The 23,434-nt window shown below is 39.0% G+C and overlaps 20 non-coding genes across 20 annotated transcripts; all 20 read left to right on the plus strand.

Annotated features, from left to right (window-relative positions):
- The first annotated feature begins 232 nt into the window (after positions 1–232).
- Positions 233–374, plus strand: LOC146729541 (U4 spliceosomal RNA). Its single transcript, XR_014928141.1, has one exon. It is a non-coding gene; the product is annotated as a U4 spliceosomal RNA (small nuclear RNA).
- A 1,035-nt stretch (positions 375–1,409) lies between these two features.
- LOC146729542 (U4 spliceosomal RNA) lies at positions 1,410–1,551 on the plus strand. Its single transcript, XR_014928118.1, has one exon. It is a non-coding gene; the product is annotated as a U4 spliceosomal RNA (small nuclear RNA).
- A 1,034-nt stretch (positions 1,552–2,585) lies between these two features.
- On the plus strand, positions 2,586–2,727 carry LOC146729543 (U4 spliceosomal RNA). The gene has a single exon (XR_014928123.1). It is a non-coding gene; the product is annotated as a U4 spliceosomal RNA (small nuclear RNA).
- A 1,034-nt stretch (positions 2,728–3,761) lies between these two features.
- LOC146729544 (U4 spliceosomal RNA) lies at positions 3,762–3,903 on the plus strand. The gene has a single exon (XR_014928124.1). It is a non-coding gene; the product is annotated as a U4 spliceosomal RNA (small nuclear RNA).
- Positions 3,904–4,938: 1,035 nt separating this feature from the next.
- Positions 4,939–5,080, plus strand: LOC146729545 (U4 spliceosomal RNA). Its single transcript, XR_014928119.1, has one exon. It is a non-coding gene; the product is annotated as a U4 spliceosomal RNA (small nuclear RNA).
- Positions 5,081–6,114: 1,034 nt separating this feature from the next.
- On the plus strand, positions 6,115–6,256 carry LOC146729546 (U4 spliceosomal RNA). The gene has a single exon (XR_014928125.1). It is a non-coding gene; the product is annotated as a U4 spliceosomal RNA (small nuclear RNA).
- Positions 6,257–7,290: 1,034 nt separating this feature from the next.
- LOC146729547 (U4 spliceosomal RNA) lies at positions 7,291–7,432 on the plus strand. Its single transcript, XR_014928126.1, has one exon. It is a non-coding gene; the product is annotated as a U4 spliceosomal RNA (small nuclear RNA).
- A 1,035-nt stretch (positions 7,433–8,467) lies between these two features.
- LOC146729548 (U4 spliceosomal RNA) lies at positions 8,468–8,609 on the plus strand. Its single transcript, XR_014928142.1, has one exon. It is a non-coding gene; the product is annotated as a U4 spliceosomal RNA (small nuclear RNA).
- A 1,035-nt stretch (positions 8,610–9,644) lies between these two features.
- Positions 9,645–9,786, plus strand: LOC146729549 (U4 spliceosomal RNA). The gene has a single exon (XR_014928120.1). It is a non-coding gene; the product is annotated as a U4 spliceosomal RNA (small nuclear RNA).
- Positions 9,787–10,820: 1,034 nt separating this feature from the next.
- On the plus strand, positions 10,821–10,962 carry LOC146729550 (U4 spliceosomal RNA). The gene has a single exon (XR_014928149.1). It is a non-coding gene; the product is annotated as a U4 spliceosomal RNA (small nuclear RNA).
- A 1,034-nt stretch (positions 10,963–11,996) lies between these two features.
- LOC146729551 (U4 spliceosomal RNA) lies at positions 11,997–12,138 on the plus strand. Its single transcript, XR_014928145.1, has one exon. It is a non-coding gene; the product is annotated as a U4 spliceosomal RNA (small nuclear RNA).
- Positions 12,139–13,161: 1,023 nt separating this feature from the next.
- On the plus strand, positions 13,162–13,303 carry LOC146729552 (U4 spliceosomal RNA). Its single transcript, XR_014928143.1, has one exon. It is a non-coding gene; the product is annotated as a U4 spliceosomal RNA (small nuclear RNA).
- A 1,034-nt stretch (positions 13,304–14,337) lies between these two features.
- Positions 14,338–14,479, plus strand: LOC146729553 (U4 spliceosomal RNA). The gene has a single exon (XR_014928114.1). It is a non-coding gene; the product is annotated as a U4 spliceosomal RNA (small nuclear RNA).
- A 1,033-nt stretch (positions 14,480–15,512) lies between these two features.
- On the plus strand, positions 15,513–15,654 carry LOC146729554 (U4 spliceosomal RNA). Its single transcript, XR_014928164.1, has one exon. It is a non-coding gene; the product is annotated as a U4 spliceosomal RNA (small nuclear RNA).
- A 1,035-nt stretch (positions 15,655–16,689) lies between these two features.
- LOC146729555 (U4 spliceosomal RNA) lies at positions 16,690–16,831 on the plus strand. Its single transcript, XR_014928115.1, has one exon. It is a non-coding gene; the product is annotated as a U4 spliceosomal RNA (small nuclear RNA).
- A 1,037-nt stretch (positions 16,832–17,868) lies between these two features.
- Positions 17,869–18,010, plus strand: LOC146729556 (U4 spliceosomal RNA). Its single transcript, XR_014928165.1, has one exon. It is a non-coding gene; the product is annotated as a U4 spliceosomal RNA (small nuclear RNA).
- A 1,035-nt stretch (positions 18,011–19,045) lies between these two features.
- LOC146729557 (U4 spliceosomal RNA) lies at positions 19,046–19,187 on the plus strand. The gene has a single exon (XR_014928116.1). It is a non-coding gene; the product is annotated as a U4 spliceosomal RNA (small nuclear RNA).
- Positions 19,188–20,222: 1,035 nt separating this feature from the next.
- LOC146729558 (U4 spliceosomal RNA) lies at positions 20,223–20,364 on the plus strand. The gene has a single exon (XR_014928128.1). It is a non-coding gene; the product is annotated as a U4 spliceosomal RNA (small nuclear RNA).
- Positions 20,365–21,399: 1,035 nt separating this feature from the next.
- On the plus strand, positions 21,400–21,541 carry LOC146729559 (U4 spliceosomal RNA). Its single transcript, XR_014928130.1, has one exon. It is a non-coding gene; the product is annotated as a U4 spliceosomal RNA (small nuclear RNA).
- A 1,034-nt stretch (positions 21,542–22,575) lies between these two features.
- Positions 22,576–22,717, plus strand: LOC146729560 (U4 spliceosomal RNA). The gene has a single exon (XR_014928127.1). It is a non-coding gene; the product is annotated as a U4 spliceosomal RNA (small nuclear RNA).
- Positions 22,718–23,434: the final 717 nt, after the last annotated feature.

Genomic DNA, 23,434 nt, shown 5'->3' on the forward strand with positions numbered 1-23,434 from the left:
TGTTGAGGATGGTTGTGGAATAAACTGTTGGAACAGCATGAATTATTTTTTAATTCAACAAACAATAACGTGCTAAATGGCCGCCTTTTTATGTGTGAATATTTTCACCTATTTACATAACAATATCCCCACGCTGCCTTTACGTAACCAATACGTAATGCGCCAAATCCAAACCGAGTATATATGTGTGTGGAATATGACCTGGATTGTCTGGTCAGCGCGATGTCAATTTATCTCTGCGCAGAGGCGATATCGTAGCCCATGAGGTCCAACCGAAGCGCGATTATTGCTAGTTGAAAACTTTTACCAATACATTGCACGAAACGACGTGAAATACCGTCGGTCGATGCAATTTTTGATGACCTCTCCGGTGGTCCATAATTAAACAAATGATAGATTAAATCAGCATAAATCCCAAGCATTCAACAATACTATGCGAAAAGTAACATTGTTGTATCCGACATCTCAATCCATAATAATATATGTGTTTTATTCTATCATAGATTTTAATTAAACAGAATGAGTTAAAGCATGGCATCATTCACAAAAACAAGGTTATGAAAGAAACATGTTGGTGATGACGTTGGTGATGACAGCATGTTGGTCCTTGAAACAAACTGTCGTGCAATTTGTCTATTATGATTGACTCAAGTCTTGTTATTCTTCGTGTCTTGTTATCTTATACTCTTTAGGTAGCTGCACCATTTTGCGCCTGAGTACAAGAGCTCTGCGTGTAGTGTACTATTTCAAATTAGATAACATTGGATGCTATTTGCGTTTAGAGGAACACTTTCAAAAACGCCATCTATTGGCGATGTATGCATGTCACTCGAACCGTTGTTCTTGGAGGGCGCACATCGAGAGTGTAATATATATTCACCTAGACGAAAGCAAAACGTCTTATAAAAACGCAAATTACACCATCAGATTGGGCCACGGGTTGAATTAATGGTAACAGCTGATATACGTGAACTTGTATATGTCTATGTCTTGCAGGAAGTTCGCTAAAACAACACCGCCGGGACAGTGGTCGGATAATCAAGTTTAGTCGGCGTGGTGGTTCTAATGAAGCTGTCGTGTAATTTGCCTATTTAGATTGACTCGTGAATGGTTATTCGAACAAAGTCCACAATAAGGAAAGACGGGTTTAATCAAAAACCGTATGTAATCTTTATTTTGTTGAGGATGGTTGTGGAATAAACTGTTGGAACAGCATGAATTATTTTTTAATTCAACAAACAATAACGTGCTAAATGGCCGCCTTTTTATGTGTGAATATTTTCACCTATTTACATAACAATATCCCCACGCTGCCTTTACGTAACCAATACGTAATGCGCCAAATCCAAACCGAGTATATATGTGTGTGGAATATGACCTGGATTGTCTGGTCAGCGCGATGTCAATTTATCTCTGCGCAGAGGCGATATCGTAGCCCATGAGGTCCAACCGAAGCGCGATTATTGCTAGTTGAAAACTTTTACCAATACACTGCACGAAACGACGTGAAATAACGTCGGTCGATGCAATTTTTGATGACCTCTCCGGTGGTCCATAATTAAACAAATGATAGATTACATCAGCATAAATCCCAAGCATTCAACAATACTATGCGAAAAGTAACATTGTTGTATCCGACATCTCAATCCATAATAATATATGTGTTTTATTCTATCATAGATTTTAATTAAACAGAATGAGTTAAAGCATGGCATCATTCACAAAAACAAGGTTATGAAAGAAACATGTTGGTGATGGCGTTGGTGATGACAGCATGTTGGTCCTTGAAACAAACTGTCGTGCAATTTGTCTATTATGATTGACTCAAGTCTTGTTATTCTTCGTGTCTTGTTATCTTATACTCTTTAGGTAGCTGCACCATTTTGCGCCTGAGTACAAGAGCTCTGCGTGTAGTGTACTATTTCAAATTAGATAACATTGGATGCTATTTGCGTTTAGAGGAACACTTTCAAAAACGCCATCTATTGGCGATGTATGCATGTCACTCGAACCGTTGTTCTTGGAGGGCGCACATCGAGAGTGTAATATATATTCACCTCGACGAAAGCAAAACGTCTTATAAAAACGCAAATTACACCATCAGATTGGGCCACGGGTTGAATTAATGGTAACAGCTGATATACGCGAACTTGTATATGTCTCTGTCTTGCAGGAGGTTCGCTAAAACAACACCGCCGGGACAGTGGTCGGATAATCAAGTTTAGTCGGCGTGGTGGTTCCAATGAAGCTGTCGTGCAATTTGCGTATTTCGATTGACTCGTGAATGGTTATTCTACAAAGTCCACAATAAGGAAAGACGGGTTTAATCAAAAACCGTATGTAATCTTTATTTTGTTGAGGATGGTTGTGGAATAAACTGTTGGAACAGCATGAATTATTTTTTAATTCATCAAACAATAACGTGCTAAATGGCCGCCCTTTTATGTGTGAATATTTTCACTTATTTACATAACAATATCCCCACGCTGCCTTTACGTAACCAATATGTAATGCGCCAAATCCAAACCGAGTATATATGTGTGTGGAATATGACCTGGATTGTCTGGTCAGCGCGATGTCAATTTATCTCTGCGCAGAGGCGATATCGTAGCCCACGAGGTCCAACCGAGGCGCGATTATTGCTAGTTGAAAACTTTTACCAATACCCTGCATGAAACGACGTGAAATACCGTCGGTCGATGCAATTTTTGATGACCTCTCCGGTGGTCCATAATTAAACAAATGATAGTTTACATCAGCATAAATCCCAAGCATTCAACAATACTATGCGAAAAGTAACATTGTTGTATCCGACATCTCAATCCATAATAATATATGTGTTTTATTCTATCATAGATTTTAATTAAACAGAATGAGTTAAAGCATGGCATCATTCACAAAAACAAGGTTATGAAAGAAACATGTTGGTGATGACGTTGGTGATGACAGCTTGTTGGTCCTTGAAACAAACTGTCGTGCAATTTGTCTATTATGATTGACTCAAGTCTTGTTATTCTTCGTGTCTTGTTATCTTATACTCTTTAGGTAGCTGCACCATTTTGCGCCTGAGTACAAGAGCTCTGCGTGTAGTGTACTATTTCAAATTAGATAACATTGGATGCTATTTGCGTTTAGAGGAACACTTTCAAAAACGCCATCTATTGGCGATGTATGCATGTCACTCGAACCGTTGTTCTTGGAGGGCGCACATCGAGAGTGTAATATATATTCACCTCGACGAAAGCAAAACGTCTTATAAAAACGCAAATTACACCATCAGATTGGGCCACGGGTTGAATTAATGGTAACAGCTGATATACGCGAACTTGTATATGTCTCTGTCTTGCAGGAGGTTCGCTAAAACAACACCGCCGGGACAGTGGTCGGATAATCAAGTTTAGTCGGCGTGGTGGTTCCAATGAAGCTGTCGTGCAATTTGCGTATTTCGATTGACTCGTGAATGGTTATTCTACAAAGTCCACAATAAGGAAAGACGGGTTTAATCAAAAACCGTATGTAATCTTTATTTTGTTGAGGATGGTTGTGGAATAAACTGTTGGAACAGCATGAATTATTTTTTAATTCATCAAACAATAACGTGCTAAATGGCCGCCCTTTTATGTGTGAATATTTTCACTTATTTACATAACAATATCCCCACGCTGCCTTTACGTAACCAATATGTAATGCGCCAAATCCAAACCGAGTATATATGTGTGTGGAATATGACCTGGATTGTCTGGTCAGCGCGATGTCAATTTATCTCTGCGCAGAGGCGATATCGTAGCCCACGAGGTCCAACCGAGGCGCGATTATTGCTAGTTGAAAACTTTTACCAATACCCTGCATGAAACGACGTGAAATACCGTCGGTCGATGCAATTTTTGATGACCTCTCCGGTGGTCCATAATTAAACAAATGATAGTTTACATCAGCATAAATCCCAAGCATTCAACAATACTATGCGAAAAGTAACATTGTTGTATCCGACATCTCAATCCATAATAATATATGTGTTTTATTCTATCATAGATTTTAATTAAACAGAATGAGTTAAAGCATGGCATCATTCACAAAAACAAGGTTATGAAAGAAACATGTTGGTGATGACGTTGGTGATGACAGCATGTTGGTCCTTGAAACAAACTGTCGTGCAATTTGTCTATTATGATTGACTCAAGTCTTGTTATTCTTCGTGTCTTGTTATCTTATACTCTTTAGGTAGCTGCACCATTTTGCGCCTGAGTACAAGAGCTCTGCGTGTAGTGTACTATTTCAAATTAGATAACATTGGATGCTATTTGCGTTTAGAGGAACACTTTCAAAAACGCCATCTATTGGCGATGTATGCATGTCACTCGAACCGTTGTTTTTGGAGGGCGCACATCGAGAGTGTAATATATATTCACCTAGACGAAAGCAAAACGTCTTATAAAAACGCAAATTACACCATCAGATTGGGCCACGGGTTGAATTAATGGTAACAGCTGATATACGTGAACTTGTATATGTCTATGTCTTGCAGGAAGTTCGCTAAAACAACACCGCCGGGACAGTGGTCGGATAATCAAGTTTAGTCGGCGTGGTGGTTCTAATGAAGCTGTCGTGTAATTTGCCTATTTAGATTGACTCGTGAATGGTTATTCGAACAAAGTCCACAATAAGGAAAGACGGGTTTAATCAAAAACCGTATGTAATCTTTATTTTGTTGAGGATGGTTGTGGAATAAACTGTTGGAACAGCATGAATTATTTTTTAATTCAACAAACAATAACGTGCTAAATGGCCGCCTTTTTATGTGTGAATATTTTCACCTATTTACATAACAATATCCCCACGCTGCCTTTACGTAACCAATACGTAATGTGCCAAATCCAAACCGAGTATATATGTGTGTGGAATATGACCTGGATTGTCTGGTCAGCGCGATGTCAATTTATCTCTGCGCAGAGGCGATATCGTAGCCCATGAGGTCCAACCGAAGCGCGATTATTGCTAGTTGAAAACTTTTACCAATACACTGCACGAAACGACGTGAAATAACGTCGGTCGATGCAATTTTTGATGACCTCTCCGGTGGTCCATAATTAAACAAATGATAGATTACATCAGCATAAATCCCAAGCATTCAACAATACTATGCGAAAAGTAACATTGTTGTATCCGACATCTCAATCCATAATAATATATGTGTTTTATTCTATCATAGATTTTAATTAAACAGAATGAGTTAAAGCATGGCATCATTCACAAAAACAAGGTTATGAAAGAAACATGTTGGTGATGGCGTTGGTGATGACAGCATGTTGGTCCTTGAAACAAACTGTCGTGCAATTTGTCTATTATGATTGACTCAAGTCTTGTTATTCTTCGTGTCTTGTTATCTTATACTCTTTAGGTAGCTGCACCATTTTGCGCCTGAGTACAAGAGCTCTGCGTGTAGTGTACTATTTCAAATTAGATAACATTGGATGCTATTTGCGTTTAGAGGAACACTTTCAAAAACGCCATCTATTGGCGATGTATGCATGTCACTCGAACCGTTGTTCTTGGAGGGCGCACATCGAGAGTGTAATATATATTCACCTCGACGAAAGCAAAACGTCTTATAAAAACGCAAATTACACCATCAGATTGGGCCACGGGTTGAATTAATGGTAACAGCTGATATACGCGAACTTGTATATGTCTCTGTCTTGCAGGAGGTTCGCTAAAACAACACCGCCGGGACAGTGGTCGGATAATCAAGTTTAGTCGGCGTGGTGGTTCCAATGAAGCTGTCGTGCAATTTGCGTATTTCGATTGACTCGTGAATGGTTATTCTACAAAGTCCACAATAAGGAAAGACGGGTTTAATCAAAAACCGTATGTAATCTTTATTTTGTTGAGGATGGTTGTGGAATAAACTGTTGGAACAGCATGAATTATTTTTTAATTCATCAAACAATAACGTGCTAAATGGCCGCCCTTTTATGTGTGAATATTTTCACTTATTTACATAACAATATCCCCACGCTGCCTTTACGTAACCAATATGTAATGCGCCAAATCCAAACCGAGTATATATGTGTGTGGAATATGACCTGGATTGTCTGGTCAGCGCGATGTCAATTTATCTCTGCGCAGAGGCGATATCGTAGCCCACGAGGTCCAACCGAGGCGCGATTATTGCTAGTTGAAAACTTTTACCAATACCCTGCATGAAACGACGTGAAATACCGTCGGTCGATGCAATTTTTGATGACCTCTCCGGTGGTCCATAATTAAACAAATGATAGTTTACATCAGCATAAATCCCAAGCATTCAACAATACTATGCGAAAAGTAACATTGTTGTATCCGACATCTCAATCCATAATAATATATGTGTTTTATTCTATCATAGATTTTAATTAAACAGAATGAGTTAAAGCATGGCATCATTCACAAAAACAAGGTTATGAAAGAAACATGTTGGTGATGACGTTGGTGATGACAGCTTGTTGGTCCTTGAAACAAACTGTCGTGCAATTTGTCTATTATGATTGACTCAAGTCTTGTTATTCTTCGTGTCTTGTTATCTTATACTCTTTAGGTAGCTGCACCATTTTGCGCCTGAGTACAAGAGCTCTGCGTGTAGTGTACTATTTCAAATTAGATAACATTGGATGCTATTTGCGTTTAGAGGAACACTTTCAAAAACGCCATCTATTGGCGATGTATGCATGTCACTCGAACCGTTGTTCTTGGAGGGCGCACATCGAGAGTGTAATATATATTCACCTCGACGAAAGCAAAACGTCTTATAAAAACGCAAATTACACCATCAGATTGGGCCACGGGTTGAATTAATGGTAACAGCTGATATACGCGAACTTGTATATGTCTCTGTCTTGCAGGAGGTTCGCTAAAACAACACCGCCGGGACAGTGGTCGGATAATCAAGTTTAGTCGGCGTGGTGGTTCCAATGAAGCTGTCGTGCAATTTGCGTATTTCGATTGACTCGTGAATGGTTATTCTACAAAGTCCACAATAAGGAAAGACGGGTTTAATCAAAAACCGTATGTAATCTTTATTTTGTTGAGGATGGTTGTGGAATAAACTGTTGGAACAGCATGAATTATTTTTTAATTCATCAAACAATAACGTGCTAAATGGCCGCCCTTTTATGTGTGAATATTTTCACTTATTTACATAACAATATCCCCACGCTGCCTTTACGTAACCAATATGTAATGCGCCAAATCCAAACCGAGTATATATGTGTGTGGAATATGACCTGGATTGTCTGGTCAGCGCGATGTCAATTTATCTCTGCGCAGAGGCGATATCGTAGCCCACGAGGTCCAACCGAGGCGCGATTATTGCTAGTTGAAAACTTTTACCAATACCCTGCATGAAACGACGTGAAATACCGTCGGTCGATGCAATTTTTGATGACCTCTCCGGTGGTCCATAATTAAACAAATGATAGTTTACATCAGCATAAATCCCAAGCATTCAACAATACTATGCGAAAAGTAACATTGTTGTATCCGACATCTCAATCCATAATAATATATGTGTTTTATTCTATCATAGACTTTAATTAAACAGAATGAGTTAAAGCATGGCATCATTCACAAAAACAAGGTTATGAAAGAAACATGTTGGTGATGACGTTGGTGATGACAGCTTGTTGGTCCTTGAAACAAACTGTCGTGCAATTTGTCTATTATGATTGACTCAAGTCTTGTTATTCTTCGTGTCTTGTTATCTTATACTCTTTAGGTAGCTGCACCATTTTGCGCCTGAGTACAAGAACTCTGCGTGTCGTATACTATTTCAAATTAGATAACATTGGATGCTATTTGCGTTTAGAGGAACACTTTCAAAAACGCCATCTATTGGCGATGTATGCATATCACTCGAACCGTTGTTCTTGGAGGGCGCACATCGAGAGTGTAATATATATTCACCTAGACGAAAGCAAAACGTCTTATAAAAACGCAAATTACACCATCAGAATGGGCCACGGGTTGAATTAATGGTAACAGCTGATATACGCGAACTTGTATATGTCTATGTCTTGCAGGAAGTTCGCTAAAACAACACCGCCGGGACAGTGGTCGGATAATCAAGTTTAGTCGGCGTGGTGGTTCTAATGAAGCTGTCGTGTAATTTGCCTATTTAGATTGACTCGTGAATGGTTATTCGAACAAAGTCCACAATAAGGAAAGACGGGTTTAATCAAAAACCGTATGTAATCTTTATTTTGTTGAGGATGGTTGTGGAATAAACTGTTGGAACAGCATGAATTATTTTTTAATTCAACAAACAATAACGTGCTAAATGGCCGCCTTTTTATGTGTGAATATTTTCACCTATTTACATAACAATATCCCCACGCTGCCTTTACGTAACCAATACGTAATGCGCCAAATCCAAACCGAGTATATATGTGTGTGGAATATGACCTGGATTGTCTGGTCAGCGCGATGTCAATTTATCTCTGCGCAGAGGCGATATCGTAGCCCATGAGGTCCAACCGAAGCGCGATTATTGCTAGTTGAAAACTTTTACCAATACATTGCACGAAACGACGTGAAATACCGTCGGTCGATGCAATTTTTGATGACCTCTCCGGTGGTCCATAATTAAACAAATGATAGATTAAATCAGCATAAATCCCAAGCATTCAACAATACTATGCGAAAAGTAACATTGTTGTATCCGACATCTCAATCCATAATAATATATGTGTTTTATTCTATCATAGATTTTAATTAAACAGAATGAGTTAAAGCATGGCATCATTCACAAAAACAAGGTTATGAAAGAAACATGTTGGTGATGACGTTGGTGATGACAGCATGTTGGTCCTTGAAACAAACTGTCGTGCAATTTGTCTATTATGATTGACTCAAGTCTTGTTATTCTTCGTGTCTTGTTATCTTATACTCTTTAGGTAGCTGCACCATTTTGCGCCTGAGTACAAGAGCTCTGCGTGTAGTGTACTATTTCAAATTAGATAACATTGGATGCTATTTGCGTTTAGAGGAACACTTTCAAAAACGCCATCTATTGGCGATGTATGCATGTCACTCGAACCGTTGTTCTTGGAGGGCGCACATCGAGAGTGTAATATATATTCACCTAGACGAAAGCAAAACGTCTTATAAAAACGCAAATTACACCATCAGATTGGGCCACGGGTTGAATTAATGGTAACAGCTGATATACGTGAACTTGTATATGTCTATGTCTTGCAGGAAGTTCGCTAAAACAACACCGCCGGGACAGTGGTCGGATAATCAAGTTTAGTCGGCGTGGTGGTTCTAATGAAGCTGTCGTGTAATTTGCCTATTTAGATTGACTCGTGAATGGTTATTCGAACAAAGTCCACAATAAGGAAAGACGGGTTTAATCAAAAACCGTATGTAATCTTTATTTTGTTGAGGATGGTTGTGGAATAAACTGTTGGAACAGCATGAATTATTTTTTAATTCAACAAACAATAACGTGCTAAATGGCCGCCTTTTTATGTGTGAATATTTTCACCTATTTACATAACAATATCCCCACGCTGCCTTTACGTAACCAATACGTAATGCGCCAAATCCAAACCGAGTATATATGTGTGTGGAATATGACCTGGATTGTCTGGTCAGCGCGATGTCAATTTATCTCTGCGCAGAGGCGATATCGTAGCCCATGAGGTCCAACCGAAGCGCGATTATTGCTAGTTGAAAACTTTTACCAATACACTGCACGAAACGACGTGAAATAACGTCGGTCGATGCAATTTTTGATGACCTCTCCGGTGGTCCATAATTAAACAAATGATAGATTACATCAGCATAAATCCCAAGCATTCAACAATACTATGCGAAAAGTAACATTGTTGTATCCGACATCTCAATCCATAATAATATATGTGTTTTATTCTATCATAGATTTTAATTAAACAGAATGAGTTAAAGCATGGCATCATTCACAAAAACAAGGTTATGAAAGAAACATGTTGGTGATGACGTTGGTGATGACAGCTTGTTGGTCCTTGAAACAAACTGTCGTGCAATTTGTCTATTATGATTGACTCAAGTCTTGTTATTCTTCGTGTCTTGTTATCTTATACTCTTTAGGTAGCTGCACCATTTTGCGCCTGAGTACAAGAGCTCTGCGTGTAGTGTACTATTTCAAATTAGATAACATTGGATGCTATTTGCGTTTAGAGGAACACTTTCAAAAACGCCATCTATTGGCGATGTATGCATGTCACTCGAACCGTTGTTCTTGGAGGGCGCACATCGAGAGTGTAATATATATTCACCTCGACGAAAGCAAAACGTCTTATAAAAACGCAAATTACACCATCAGATTGGGCCACGGGTTGAATTAATGGTAACAGCTGATATACGCGAACTTGTATATGTCTATGTCTTGCAGGAGGTTCGCTAAAACAACACCGCCGGGACAGTGGTCGGATAATCAAGTTTAGTCGGCGTGGTGGTTCTAATGAAGCTGTCGTGTAATTTGCCTATTTAGATTGACTCGTGAATGGTTATTCCACAAAGTCCACAATAAGGAAAGACGGGTTTAATCAAAAACCGTATGTAATCTTTATTTTGTTGAGGATGGTTGTGGAATAAACTGTTGGAACAGCATGAATTATTTTTTAATTCAACAAACAATAACGTGCTAAATGGCCGCCTTTTTATGTGTGAATATTTTCACCTATTTACATAACAATATCCCCACGCTGCCTTTACGTAACCAATACGTAATGCGCCAAATCCAAACCGAGTATATATGTGTGTGGAATATGACCTGGATTGTCTGGTCAGCGCGATGTCAATTTATCTCTGCGCAGAGGCGATATCGTAGCCCATAAGGTTCAACCGAGACGCGATTATTGCTAGTTGAAAACTTTTACCAATACCCTGCACGAAACGACGTGAAATACCGTCGGTCGATGCATTTTTTGATGACCTCTCTGGTGGTCCATAATTAAACAAATGATAGTTTACATCAGCATAAATCCCAAGCATTCAACAATACTATGCGAAAAGTAACATTGTTGTATCCGACAGCTCAATCCATAATAATATATGTGTTTTATTCTATCATAGATTTTAATTAAACAGAATGAGTTAAAGCATGGCATCATTCACAAAAACAAGGTTATGAAAGAAACATGTTGGTGATGACGTTGGTGATGACAGCTTGTTGGTCCTTGAAACAAACTGTCGTGCAATTTGTCTATTATGATTGACTCAAGTCTTGTTATTCTTCGTGTCTTGTTATCTTATACTCTTTAGGTAGCTGCACCATTTTGCGCCTGAGTACAAGAGCTCTGCGTGTAGTGTACTATTTCAAATTAGATAACATTGGATGCTATTTGCGTTTAGAGGAACACTTTCAAAAACGCCATCTATTGGCGATGTATGCATGTCACTCGAACCGTTGTTCTTGGAGGGCGCACATCGAGAGTGTAATATATATTCACCTAGACGAAAGCAAAACGTCTTATAAAAACGCAAATTACACCATCAGATTGGGCCACGGGTTGAATTAATGGTAACAGCTGATATACGCGAACTTGTATATGTCTATGTCTTGCAGGAGGTTCGCTAAAACAACACCGCCGGGACAGTGGTCGGATAATCAAGTTTAGTCGGCGTGGTGGTTCTAATGAAGCTGTCGTGTAATTTGCCTATTTAGATTGACTCGTGAATGGTTATTCCACAAAGTCCACAATAAGGAAAGACGGGTTTAATCAAAAACCGTATGTAATCTTTATTTTGTTGAGGATGGTTGTGGAATAAACTGTTGGAACAGCATGAATTATTTTTTAATTCAACAAACAATAACGTGCTAAATGGCCGCCTTTTTATGTGTGAATATTTTCACCTATTTACATAACAATATCACCACGCTGCCTTTACGTAACCAATACGTAATGCGCCAAATCCAAACCGAGTATATATGTGTGTGGAATATGACCTGGATTGTCTGGTCAGCGCGATGTCAATTTATCTCTGCGCAGAGGCGATATCGTAGCCCATAAGGTTCAACCGAGACGCGATTATTGCTAGTTGAAAACTTTTACCAATACCCTGCACGAAACGACGTGAAATACCGTCGGTCGATGCAATTTTTGATGACCTCTCCGAAGGTCCGTAATTAAACAAATGATAGATTACATCAGCATAAATCCCAAGCATTCAACAATACTATGCGAAAAGTAACATTGTTGTATCCGACATCTCAATCCATAATAATATATATGTTTTATTCTATCATAGATTTTAATTAAACAGAATGAGTTAAAGCATGGCATCATTCACAAAAACAAGGTTATGAAAGAAACATGATGGTGATGACAGCGTGTTGGTCCTTGAAACAAACTGTCGTGCAATTTGTCTATTATGATTGACTCAAGTCTTGTTATTCTTCGTGTCTTGTTATCTTATACTCTTTAGGTAGCTGCACCATTTTGCGCCTGAGTACAAGAGCTCTGCGTGTAGTGTACTATTTCAAATTAGATAACATTGGATGCTATTTGCGTTTAGAGGAACACTTTCAAAAACGCCATCTATTGGCGATGTATGCATGTCACTCGAACCGTTGTTCTTGGAGGGCGCACATCGAGAGTGTAATATATATTCACCTAGACGAAAGCAAAACGTCTTATAAAAACGCAAATTACACCATCAGATTGGGCCACGGGTTGAATTAATGGTAACAGCTGATATACGCGAACTTGTATATGTCTCTGTCTTGCAGGAGGTTCGCTAAAACAACACCGCCGGGACAGTGGTCGGATAATCAAGTTTAGTCGGCGTGGTGGTTCTAATGAAGCTGTCGTGTAATTTGCCTATTTAGATTGACTCGTGAATGGTTATTCGAACAAAGTCCACAATAAGGAAAGACGGGTTTAATCAAAAACCGTATGTAATCTTTATTTTGTTGAGGATGGTTGTGGAATAAACTGTTGGAACAGCATGAATTTTTTTTTAATTCAACAAACAATAACGTGCTAAATGGCCGCCTTTTTATGTGTGAATATTTTCACCTATTTACATAACAATATCCCCACGCTGCCTTTACGTAACCAATACGTAATGCGCCAAATCCAAACCGAGTATATATGTGTGTGGAATATGACCTGGATTGTCTGGTCAGCGCGATGTCAATTTATCTCTGCGCAGAGGCGATATCGTAGCCCATGAGGTCCAACCGAAGCGCGATTATTGCTAGTTGAAAACTTTTACCAATACATTGCACGAAACGACGTGAAATACCGTCGGTCGATGCAATTTTTGATGACCTCTCCGGTGGTCCATAATTAAACAAATGATAGATTAAATCAGCATAAATCCCAAGCATTCAACAATACTATGCGAAAAGTAACATTGTTGTATCCGACATCTCAATCCATAATAATATATGTGTTTTATTCTATCATAGATTTTAATTAAACAGAATGAGTTAAAGCATGGCATCATTCACAAAAACAAGGTTATGAAAGAAACATGTTGGTGATGACGTTGGTGATGACAGCATGTTGGTCCTTGAAACAAACTGTCGTGCAATTTGTCTATTATGATTGACTCAAGTCTTGTTATTCTTCGTGTCTTGTTATCTTATACTCTTTAGGTAGCTGCACCATTTTGCGCCTGAGTACAAGAGCTCTGCTTGTAGTGTACTATTTCAAATTAGATAACATTGGATGCTATTTGCGTTTAGAGGAACACTTTCAAAAACGCCATCTATTGGCGATGTATGCATGTCACTCGAAACGTTGTTCTTGGAGGGCGCACATCGAGAGTGTAATATATATTCACCTAGACGAAAGCAAAACGTCTTATAAAAACGCAAATTACACCATCAGATTGGGCCACGGGTTGAATTAATGGTAACAGCTGATATACGCGAACTTGTATATGTCTATGTCTTGCAGGAGGTTCGCTAAAACAACACCGCCGGGACAGTGGTCGGATAATCAAGTTTAGTCGGCGTGGTGGTTCTAATGAAGCTGTCGTGCAATTTGCCTATTTCGATTGACTCGTGAATGGTTATTCCACAAAGTCCACAATAAGGAAAGACGGGTTTAATCAAAAACCGTATGTAATCTTTATTTTGTTGAGGATGGTTGTGGAATAAACTGTTGGAACAGCATGAATTATTTTTTAATTCAACAAACAATAACGTGCTAAATGGCCGCCTTTTTATGTGTGAATATTTTCACCTATTTACATAACAATATCCCCACGCTGCCTTTACGTAACCAATACGTAATGCGCCAAATCCAAACCGAGTATATATGTGTGTGGAATATGACCTGGATTGTCTGGTCAGCGCGATGTCAATTTATCACTGCGCAGAGGCGATATCGTAGCCCATGAGGTCCAACCGAGGCGCGATTATTGCTAGTTGAAAACTTTTACCAATACCCTGCACGAAACGACGTGAAATGCCGTCGGTCGATGCAATTTTTGATGACCTCTCCGGTGGTCCATAATTAAACAAATGATAGATTACATCAGCATAAATCCCAAGCATTCAACAATACTATGCGAAAAGTAACATTGTTGTATCTGACATCTCAATCCATAATAATATATGTGTTTTATTCTATCATAGATTTTAATTAAACAGAATGAGTTAAAGCATGGCATCATTCACAAAAACAAGGTTATGAAAGAAACATGTTGGTGATGACGTTGGTGATGACAGCATGTTGGTCCTTGAAACAAACTGTCGTGCAATTTGTCTATTATGATTGACTCAAGTCTTGTTATTCTTCGTGTCTTGTTATCTTATACTCTTTAGATAGCTGCACCATTTTGCGCCTGAGTATAAGAGCTCTGCGTGTAGTGTACTATTTCAAATTCGATAACATTGGATGCTATTTGCGTTTAGAGGAACACTTTCAAAAACGCCATCTATTGGCGATGTATGCATGTCACTCGAAACGTTGTTCTTGGAGGGCGCACATCGAGAGTGTAATATATATTCACCTAGACGAAAGCAAAACGTCTTATAAAAACGCAAATTACACCATCAGATTGGGCCACGGGTTGAATTAATGGTAACAGCTGATATACGCGAACTTGTATATGTCTATGTCTTGCAGGAAGTTCGCTAAAACAACACCGCCGGGACAGTGGTCGGATAATCAAGTTTAGTCGGCGTGGTGGTTCTAATGAAGCTGTCGTGCAATTTGCCTATTTCGATTGACTCGTGAATGGTTATTCCACAAAGTCCACAATAAGGAAAGACGGGTTTAATCAAAAACCGTATGTAATCTTTATTTTGTTGAGGATGGTTGTGGAATAAACTGTTGGAACAGCATGAATTTTTTTTAATTCAACAAACAATAACGTGCTAAATGGCCGCCTTTTTATGTGTGAATATTTTCACCTATTTACATAACAATATCCCCACGCTGCCTTTACGTAACCAATACGTAATGCGCCAAATCCAAACCGAGTATATATGTGTGTGGAATATGACCTGGATTGTCTGGTCAGCGCGATGTCAATTTATCTCTGCGCAGAGGCGATATCGTAGCCAATGAGGTCCAACAGAGGCGCGATTATTGCTAGTTGAAAACTTTTACCAATACCCTGCACGAAACGACGTGAAATACCGTCGGTCGATGCAATTTTTGATGACCTCTCCGGAGGTCCATAATTAAACAAATGATAGATTACATCAGCATAAATCCCTAGCATTCAACAATACTATGCGAAAAGTAACATTGTTGTATCCGACATCTCAATCCATAATAATATATGTGTTTTATTCTATCATAGATTTTAATTAAACAGAATGAGTTAAAGCATGGCATCATTCACAAAAACAAGGTTATGAAAGAAACATGATGGTGATGACGTTGGTGATGACAGCGTGTTGGTCCTTGAAACAAACTGTAGGGCAATTTGTCTATTATGATTGACTCAAGTCTGGTTATTCTTCGTGTCTTGTTATCTTATACTCCTTAGGTAGCTGCACCATTTTGCGCCTAAGTACAACAGCTCTGCGTGTAGTGTACTATTTCAAATTAGATAACATTGGATGCAATTTGCGTTTTGAGGAACACTTTCAAAAACGCCATCTATTGGCGATGTATGCATGTCACTCGAACCGTTGTTCTTGGAGGGCGCACATCGAGAGTGTAATATATATTCACCGAGATGAAAGCAAAACGTCTTATAAAAACGCAAATTACACCATCAGATTGGGCCACGGGTTGAATTAATGGTAACAGCTGATATACGCGAACTTGTATATGTCTATGTCATGCAGGATGTTCGCTAAAACAACACCGCCGGGACAGTGGTAGGATAATTTACTTTAGTCGGCGTGGTGGTTCTAATGAAGCTGTCGTGCAATTTGCCTATTTCGATTGACTCGTGAATGGTTATTCCACAAAGTCCACAATAAGGAAAGACGGGTTTAATCAAAAACCGTATGTAATCTTTATTTTGTTGAGGATGGTTGTGGAATAAACTGTTGGAACAGCATGAATTATTTTTTTAATTCAACAAACAATAACGTGCTAAACGGCCGCCTTTTTATGTGTGAATATTTTCACCTATTTACATAACAATATCCCCACGCTGCCTTTACGTAACCAATACGTAATGCGCCAAATCCAAACCGAGTATATATGTGTGTGGAATATGACCTGGATTGTCTGTTCAGCGCGATGTCAATTTATCTCTGCGCAGAGACGATATCGTAGCCCATGAGGTCCAACCGAGGCGCGATTATTGCTAGTTGAAAACTTTTACCAATACCCTGCACGAAACGACGTGAAATACCGTCGGTCGATGCAATTTTTGATGACCTCTCCGGTGGTCCATAATTAAACAAATGATAGATTACATCAGCATAAATCCCAAGCATTCAACAATACTATGTGAAAAGTAACATTGTTGTATCCGACATCTCAATCCATAATAATATATGTGTTTTATTCTATCATAGATTTTAATTAAACAGAATGAGGTAAAGCATGGCATCATTCAAAAAAACAAGGTTATGAAAGAAACATGATGGTGATGACGTTGGTGATGACAGCGTGTTGGTCCTTGAAACAAACTGTCGTGCAATTTGTCTATTATGATTGACTCAAGTCTTGTTATTCTTCGTGTCTTGTTATCTTATACTCTTTAGGTAGCTGCACCATTTTGCGCCTGAGTACAAGAGCTCTGCGTGTAGTGTACTATTTCAAATTAGATAACATTGGATGCTATTTGCGTTTAGAGGAACACATTCAAAAACGCCATCTACTGGCGATGTATGCATGTCACTCGAACCGTTGTTCTTGGAGGGCGCACATCGAGAGTGTAATATATATTCACCTAGACGAAAGCAAAACGTCTTATAAAAACGCAAATTACACCATCAGATTGGGCCACGGGTTGAATTAATGGTAACAGCTGATATACGCGAACTTGTATATGTCTATGTCTTGCAGGAAGTTCGCTAAAACAACACCGCCGGGACAGTGGTCGGATAAACAAGTTTAGTCGGCGTGGTGGTTCTAATGAAGCTGTCGTGCAATTTGCCTATTTCGATTGACTCGTGAATGGTTATTCCACAAAGTCCACAAGAAGGAAAGTCGGGTTTAATCAAAAACCGTATGTAATCTTTATTTTGTTGAGGATGGTTGTGGAATAAACTGTTGGAACAGCATGAATTATTTTTTAATTCAACAAACAGTAACGTGCTACTAAATGGCCGCCTTTTTATGTGTGAATATTTTCACCTATTTACATAACAATATCCCCACGCTGCCTTTACGTAACCAATACGTAATGCGCCAAATCCAAACCGAGTATATATGTGTGTGGAATATGACCTGGATTGTCTGGTCAGCGCGATGTCAATTTATCTCTGCGCAGAGGCGATATCGTAGCCAATGAGGTCCAACAGAGGCGCGATTATTGCTAGTTGAAAACTTTTACCAATACCCTGCACGAAACGACGTGAAATACCGTCGGTCGATGCAATTTTTGATGACCTCTCCGGAGGTCCATAATTAAACAAATGATAGATTACATCAGCATAAATCCCTAGCATTCAACAATACTATGCGAAAAGTAACATTGTTGTATCCGACATCTCAATCCATAATAATATATGTGTTTTATTCTATCATAGATTTTAATTAAACAGAATGAGTTAAAGCATGGCATCATTCACAAAAACAAGGTTATGAAAGAAACATGATGGTGATGACGTTGGTGATGACAGCGTGTTGGTCCTTGAAACAAACTGTAGGGCAATTTGTCTATTATGATTGACTCAAGTCTGGTTATTCTTCGTGTCTTGTTATCTTATACTCCTTAGGTAGCTGCACCATTTTGCGCCTAAGTACAACAGCTCTGCGTGTAGTGTACTATTTCAAATTAGATAACATTGGATGCAATTTGCGTTTTGAGGAACACTTTCAAAAACGCCATCTATTGGCGATGTATGCATGTCACTCGAACCGTTGTTCTTGGAGGGCGCACATCGAGAGTGTAATATATATTCACCGAGATGAAAGCAAAACGTCTTATAAAAACGCAAATTACACCATCAGATTGGGCCACGGGTTGAATTAATGGTAACAGCTGATATACGCGAACTTGTATATGTCTATGTCATGCAGGATGTTCGCTAAAACAACACCGCCGGGACAGTGGTAGGATAATTTACTTTAGTCGGCGTGGTGGTTCTAATGAAGCTGTCGTGCAATTTGCCTATTTCGATTGACTCGTGAATGGTTATTCCACAAAGTCCACAATAAGGAAAGACGGGTTTAATCAAAAACCGTATGTAATCTTTATTTTGTTGAGGATGGTTGTGGAATAAACTGTTGGAACAGCATGAATTATTTTTTTAATTCAACAAACAATAACGTGCTAAACGGCCGCCTTTTTATGTGTGAATATTTTCACCTATTTACATAACAATATCCCCACGCTGCCTTTACGTAACCAATACGTAATGCGCCAAATCCAAACCGAGTATATATGTGTGTGGAATATGACCTGGATTGTCTGTTCAGCGCGATGTCAATTTATCTCTGCGCAGAGACGATATCGTAGCCCATGAGGTCCAACCGAGGCGCGATTATTGCTAGTTGAAAACTTTTACCAATACCCTGCACGAAACGACGTGAAATACCGTCGGTCGATGCAATTTTTGATGACCTCTCCGGTGGTCCATAATTAAACAAATGATAGATTACATCAGCATAAATCCCAAGCATTCAACAATACTATGTGAAAAGTAACATTGTTGTATCCGACATCTCAATCCATAATAATATATGTGTTTTATTCTATCATAGATTTTAATTAAACAGAATGAGGTAAAGCATGGCATCATTCAAAAAAACAAGGTTATGAAAGAAACATGATGGTGATGACGTTGGTGATGACAGCGTGTTGGTCCTTGAAACAAACTGTCGTGCAATTTGTCTATTATGATTGACTCAAGTCTTGTTATTCTTCGTGTCTTGTTATCTTATACTCTTTAGGTAGCTGCACCATTTTGCGCCTGAGTACAAGAGCTCTGCGTGTAGTGTACTATTTCAAATTAGATAACATTGGATGCTATTTGCGTTTAGAGGAACACATTCAAAAACGCCATCTATTGGCGATGTATGCATGTCACTCGAACCGTTGTTCTTGGAGGGCGCACATCGAGAGTGTAATATATATTCACCTAGACGAAAGCAAAACGTCTTATAAAAACGCAAATTACACCATCAGATTGGGCCACGGGTTGAATTAATGGTAACAGCTGATATACGCGAACTTGTATATGTCTATGTCTTGCAGGAAGTTCGCTAAAACAACACCGCCGGGACAGTGGTCGGATAATCAAGTTTAGTCGGCGTGGTGGTTCTAATGAAGCTGTCGTGCAATTTGCCTATTTCGATTGACTCGTGAATATTTATTCCACAAAGTCCACAATAAGGAAAGACGGGTTTAATCAAAAACCGTATGTAATCTTTATTTTGTTGAGGATGGTTGTGGAATAAACTGTTGGAACAGCATGAATTATTTTTTTAATTCAACAAACAATAACGTGCTAAATGGCCGCTTTTTTATGTGTGAATATTTTCACCTATTTACATAACAATATCCCCACGCTGCCTTTACGTAACCAATACGTAATGCGCCAAATCCAAACCGGGTATATATGTGTGTGGAATATGACCTGGATTGTCTGGTCAGCGCGATGTCAATTTATCTCTGCGCAGAGACGATATCGTAGCTCATGAGGTCCAACCGAGGCGCGATTATTGCTAGTTGAAAACTTTTACCAATACCCTGCACGAAACGACGTGAAATACCGTCGGTCGATGCAATTTTTGATGACCTCTCCGGTGGTCCATAATTAAACAAATGATAGATTACATCAGCATAAATCCCAAGCATTCAACAATACTATGTGAAAAGTAACATTGTTGTATCCGACATCTCAATCCATAATAATATATGTGTTTTATTCTATCATAGATTTTAATTAAACAGAATGAGGTAAAGCATGGCATCATTCAAAAAAACAAGGTTATGAAAGAAACATGATGGTGATGACGTTGGTGATGACAGCGTGTTGGTCCTTGAAACAAACTGTCGTGCAATTTGTCTATTATGATTGACTCAAGTCTTGTTATTCTTCGTGTCTTGTTATCTTATACTCTTTAGGTAGCTGCACCATTTTGCGCCTGAGTACAAGAGCTCTGCGTGTAGTGTACTATTTCAAATTAGATAACATTGGATGCTATTTGCGTTTAGAGGAACACATTCAAAAACGCCATCTACTGGCGATGTATGCATGTCACTCGAACCGTTGTTCTTGGAGGGCGCACATCGAGAGTGTAATATATATTCACCTAGACGAAAGCAAAACGTCTTATAAAAACGCAAATTACACCATCAGATTGGGCCACGGGTTGAATTAATGGTAACAGCTGATATACGCGAACTTGTATATGTCTATGTCTTGCAGGAAGTTCGCTAAAACAACACCGCCGGGACAGTGGTCGGATAATCAAGTTTAGTCGGCGTGGTGGTTCTAACGAAGCTGTCGTGCAATTTGCCTATTTCGATTGACTCGTGAATATTTATTCCACAAAGTCCACAATAAGGAAAGACGGGTTTAATCAAAAACCGTATGTAATCTTTATTTTGTTGAGGATGGTTGTGGAATAAACTGTTGGAACAGCATGAATTATTTTTTTAATTCAACAAACAATAACGTGCTAAATGGCCGCTTTTTTATGTGTGAATATTTTCACCTATTTACATAACAATATCCCCACGCTGCCTTTACGTAACCAATACGTAATGCGCCAAATCCAAACCGAGTATATATGTGTGTGGAATATGACCTGGATTGTCTGGTCAGCGCGATGTCAATTTATCTCTGCGCAGAGGCGATATCGTAGCCCATGAGGTCCAACAGAGGCGCGATTATTGCTAGTTGAAAACTTTTACCAATACCCTGCACGAAACGACGTGAAATACCGTTGGTCGATGCAATTTTTGATGACCTCTCCGGTGGTCCATAATTAAACAAATGATAGATTACATCAGCATAAATCCCAAGCATTCAACAATACTATGCGAAAAGTAACATTGTTGTATCCGACATCTCAATCCATAATAATATATGTGTTTTATTCTATCATAGATTTTAATTAAACAGAATGAGTTAAAGCATGGCATCATTCACAAAAACAAGGTTATGAAAGAAACATGTTGGTGATGACGTTGGTGATGACAGCGTGTTGGTCCTTGAAACAAACTGTCGTGCAATTTGTCTATTATGATTGACTCAAGTCTTGTTATTCTTCGTGTCTTGTTATCTTATACTCTTTAGGTAGCTGCACCATTTTGCGCCTGAGTACAAGAGCTCTGCGTGTAGTGTACTATTTCAAATTAGATAACATTGGATGCTATTTGCGTTTAGAGGAACACTTTCAAAAACGCCATCTATTGGCGATGTATGCATGTCACTCGAACCGTTGTTCTTGGAGGGCGCACATCGAGAGTGTAATATATATTCACCTAGACGAAAGCAAAACGTCTTATAAAAACGCAAATTACACCATCAGATTGGGCCACGGGTTTAATTAATGGTAACAGCTGATATACGCGAACTTGTATATGTCTATGTCTTGCAGGAGGTTCGCTAAAACAACACCGCCGGGACAGTGGTCGGATAATCAAGTTTCGTCGGCGTGGTGGTTCTAATGAAGCTGTCGTGCAATTTGCCTATTGCGATTGACTCGTGAATGGTTATTCCACAAAGTCCACAATAAGGAAAGACGGGTTTAATCAAAAACCGTATGTAATCTTTATTTTGTTGAGGATGGTTGTGGAATAAACTGTTGGAACAGCATGAATTATTTTTTAATTCAACAAACAATAACGTGCTAAATGGCCGCCTTTTTATGTGTGAATATTTTCACCTATTTACATAACAATATCCCCACGCTGCCTTTACGTAACCAATACGTAATGCGCCAAATCCAAACCGGGTATATATGTGTGTGGAATATGACCTGGATTGTCTGGTCAGCGCGATGTCAATTTATCTCTGCGTAGAGGCGATATCGTAGCCCATGAGGTCCAACCGAGGCGCGATTATTGCTAGTTGAAAACTTTTACCAATACCCTGCTCGAAACGACGTGAAATACCGTTGGTCGATGCAATTTTTGATGACCTCTCCGGTGGTCCACAAATAAACAAATGATAGATTACATCAGCATAAATCCCTAGCATTCAACAATACTATGCGAAAAGTAACATTGTTGTATCCGACATCTCAATCCATAATAATATATGTGTTTTATTCTATCATAGATCTTAATTAAACAGAATGAGTTAAAGCATGGCATCATTCACAAAAACAAGGTTATGAAAGAAACATGATGGTGATGACGTTGGTGATGACAGCGTGTTGGTCCTTGAAACAAACTGTAGGGCAATTTGTCTATTATGATTGACTCAAGTCTGGTTATTCTTCGTGTCTTGTTATCTTATACTCCTTAGGTAGCTGCACCATTTTGCGCCTAAGTACAACAGCTCTGCGTGTAGTGTACTATTTCAAATTAGATAACATTGGATGCAATTTGCGTTTTGAGGAACACTTTCAAAAACGCCATCTATTGGCGATGTATGCATATCACTCGAACCGTTGTTCTTGGAGGGCGCACATCGAGAGTGTAATATATATTCACCTAGACGAAAGCAAAACGTCTTATAAAAACGCAAATTACACCATCAGATTGGGCCACAGGTTGAATTAATGGTAACAGCTGATATACGCAAACTTGTATATGTCTATGTCTTGCAGGAAGTTCGCTAAAACAACACCGCCGGGACAGTGGTCGGATAATCAAGTTTAGTCGGTGTGGTGGTTCTAATGAAGCTGTCGTGCAATTTGCCTAT

This window comes from Saccoglossus kowalevskii, chromosome 21, assembly GCF_978046115.1.
Source record: "Saccoglossus kowalevskii chromosome 21, keSacKowa6.1, whole genome shotgun sequence".
In the NCBI taxonomy this organism is placed as follows: Eukaryota; Metazoa; Hemichordata; class Enteropneusta; family Harrimaniidae; genus Saccoglossus; species Saccoglossus kowalevskii.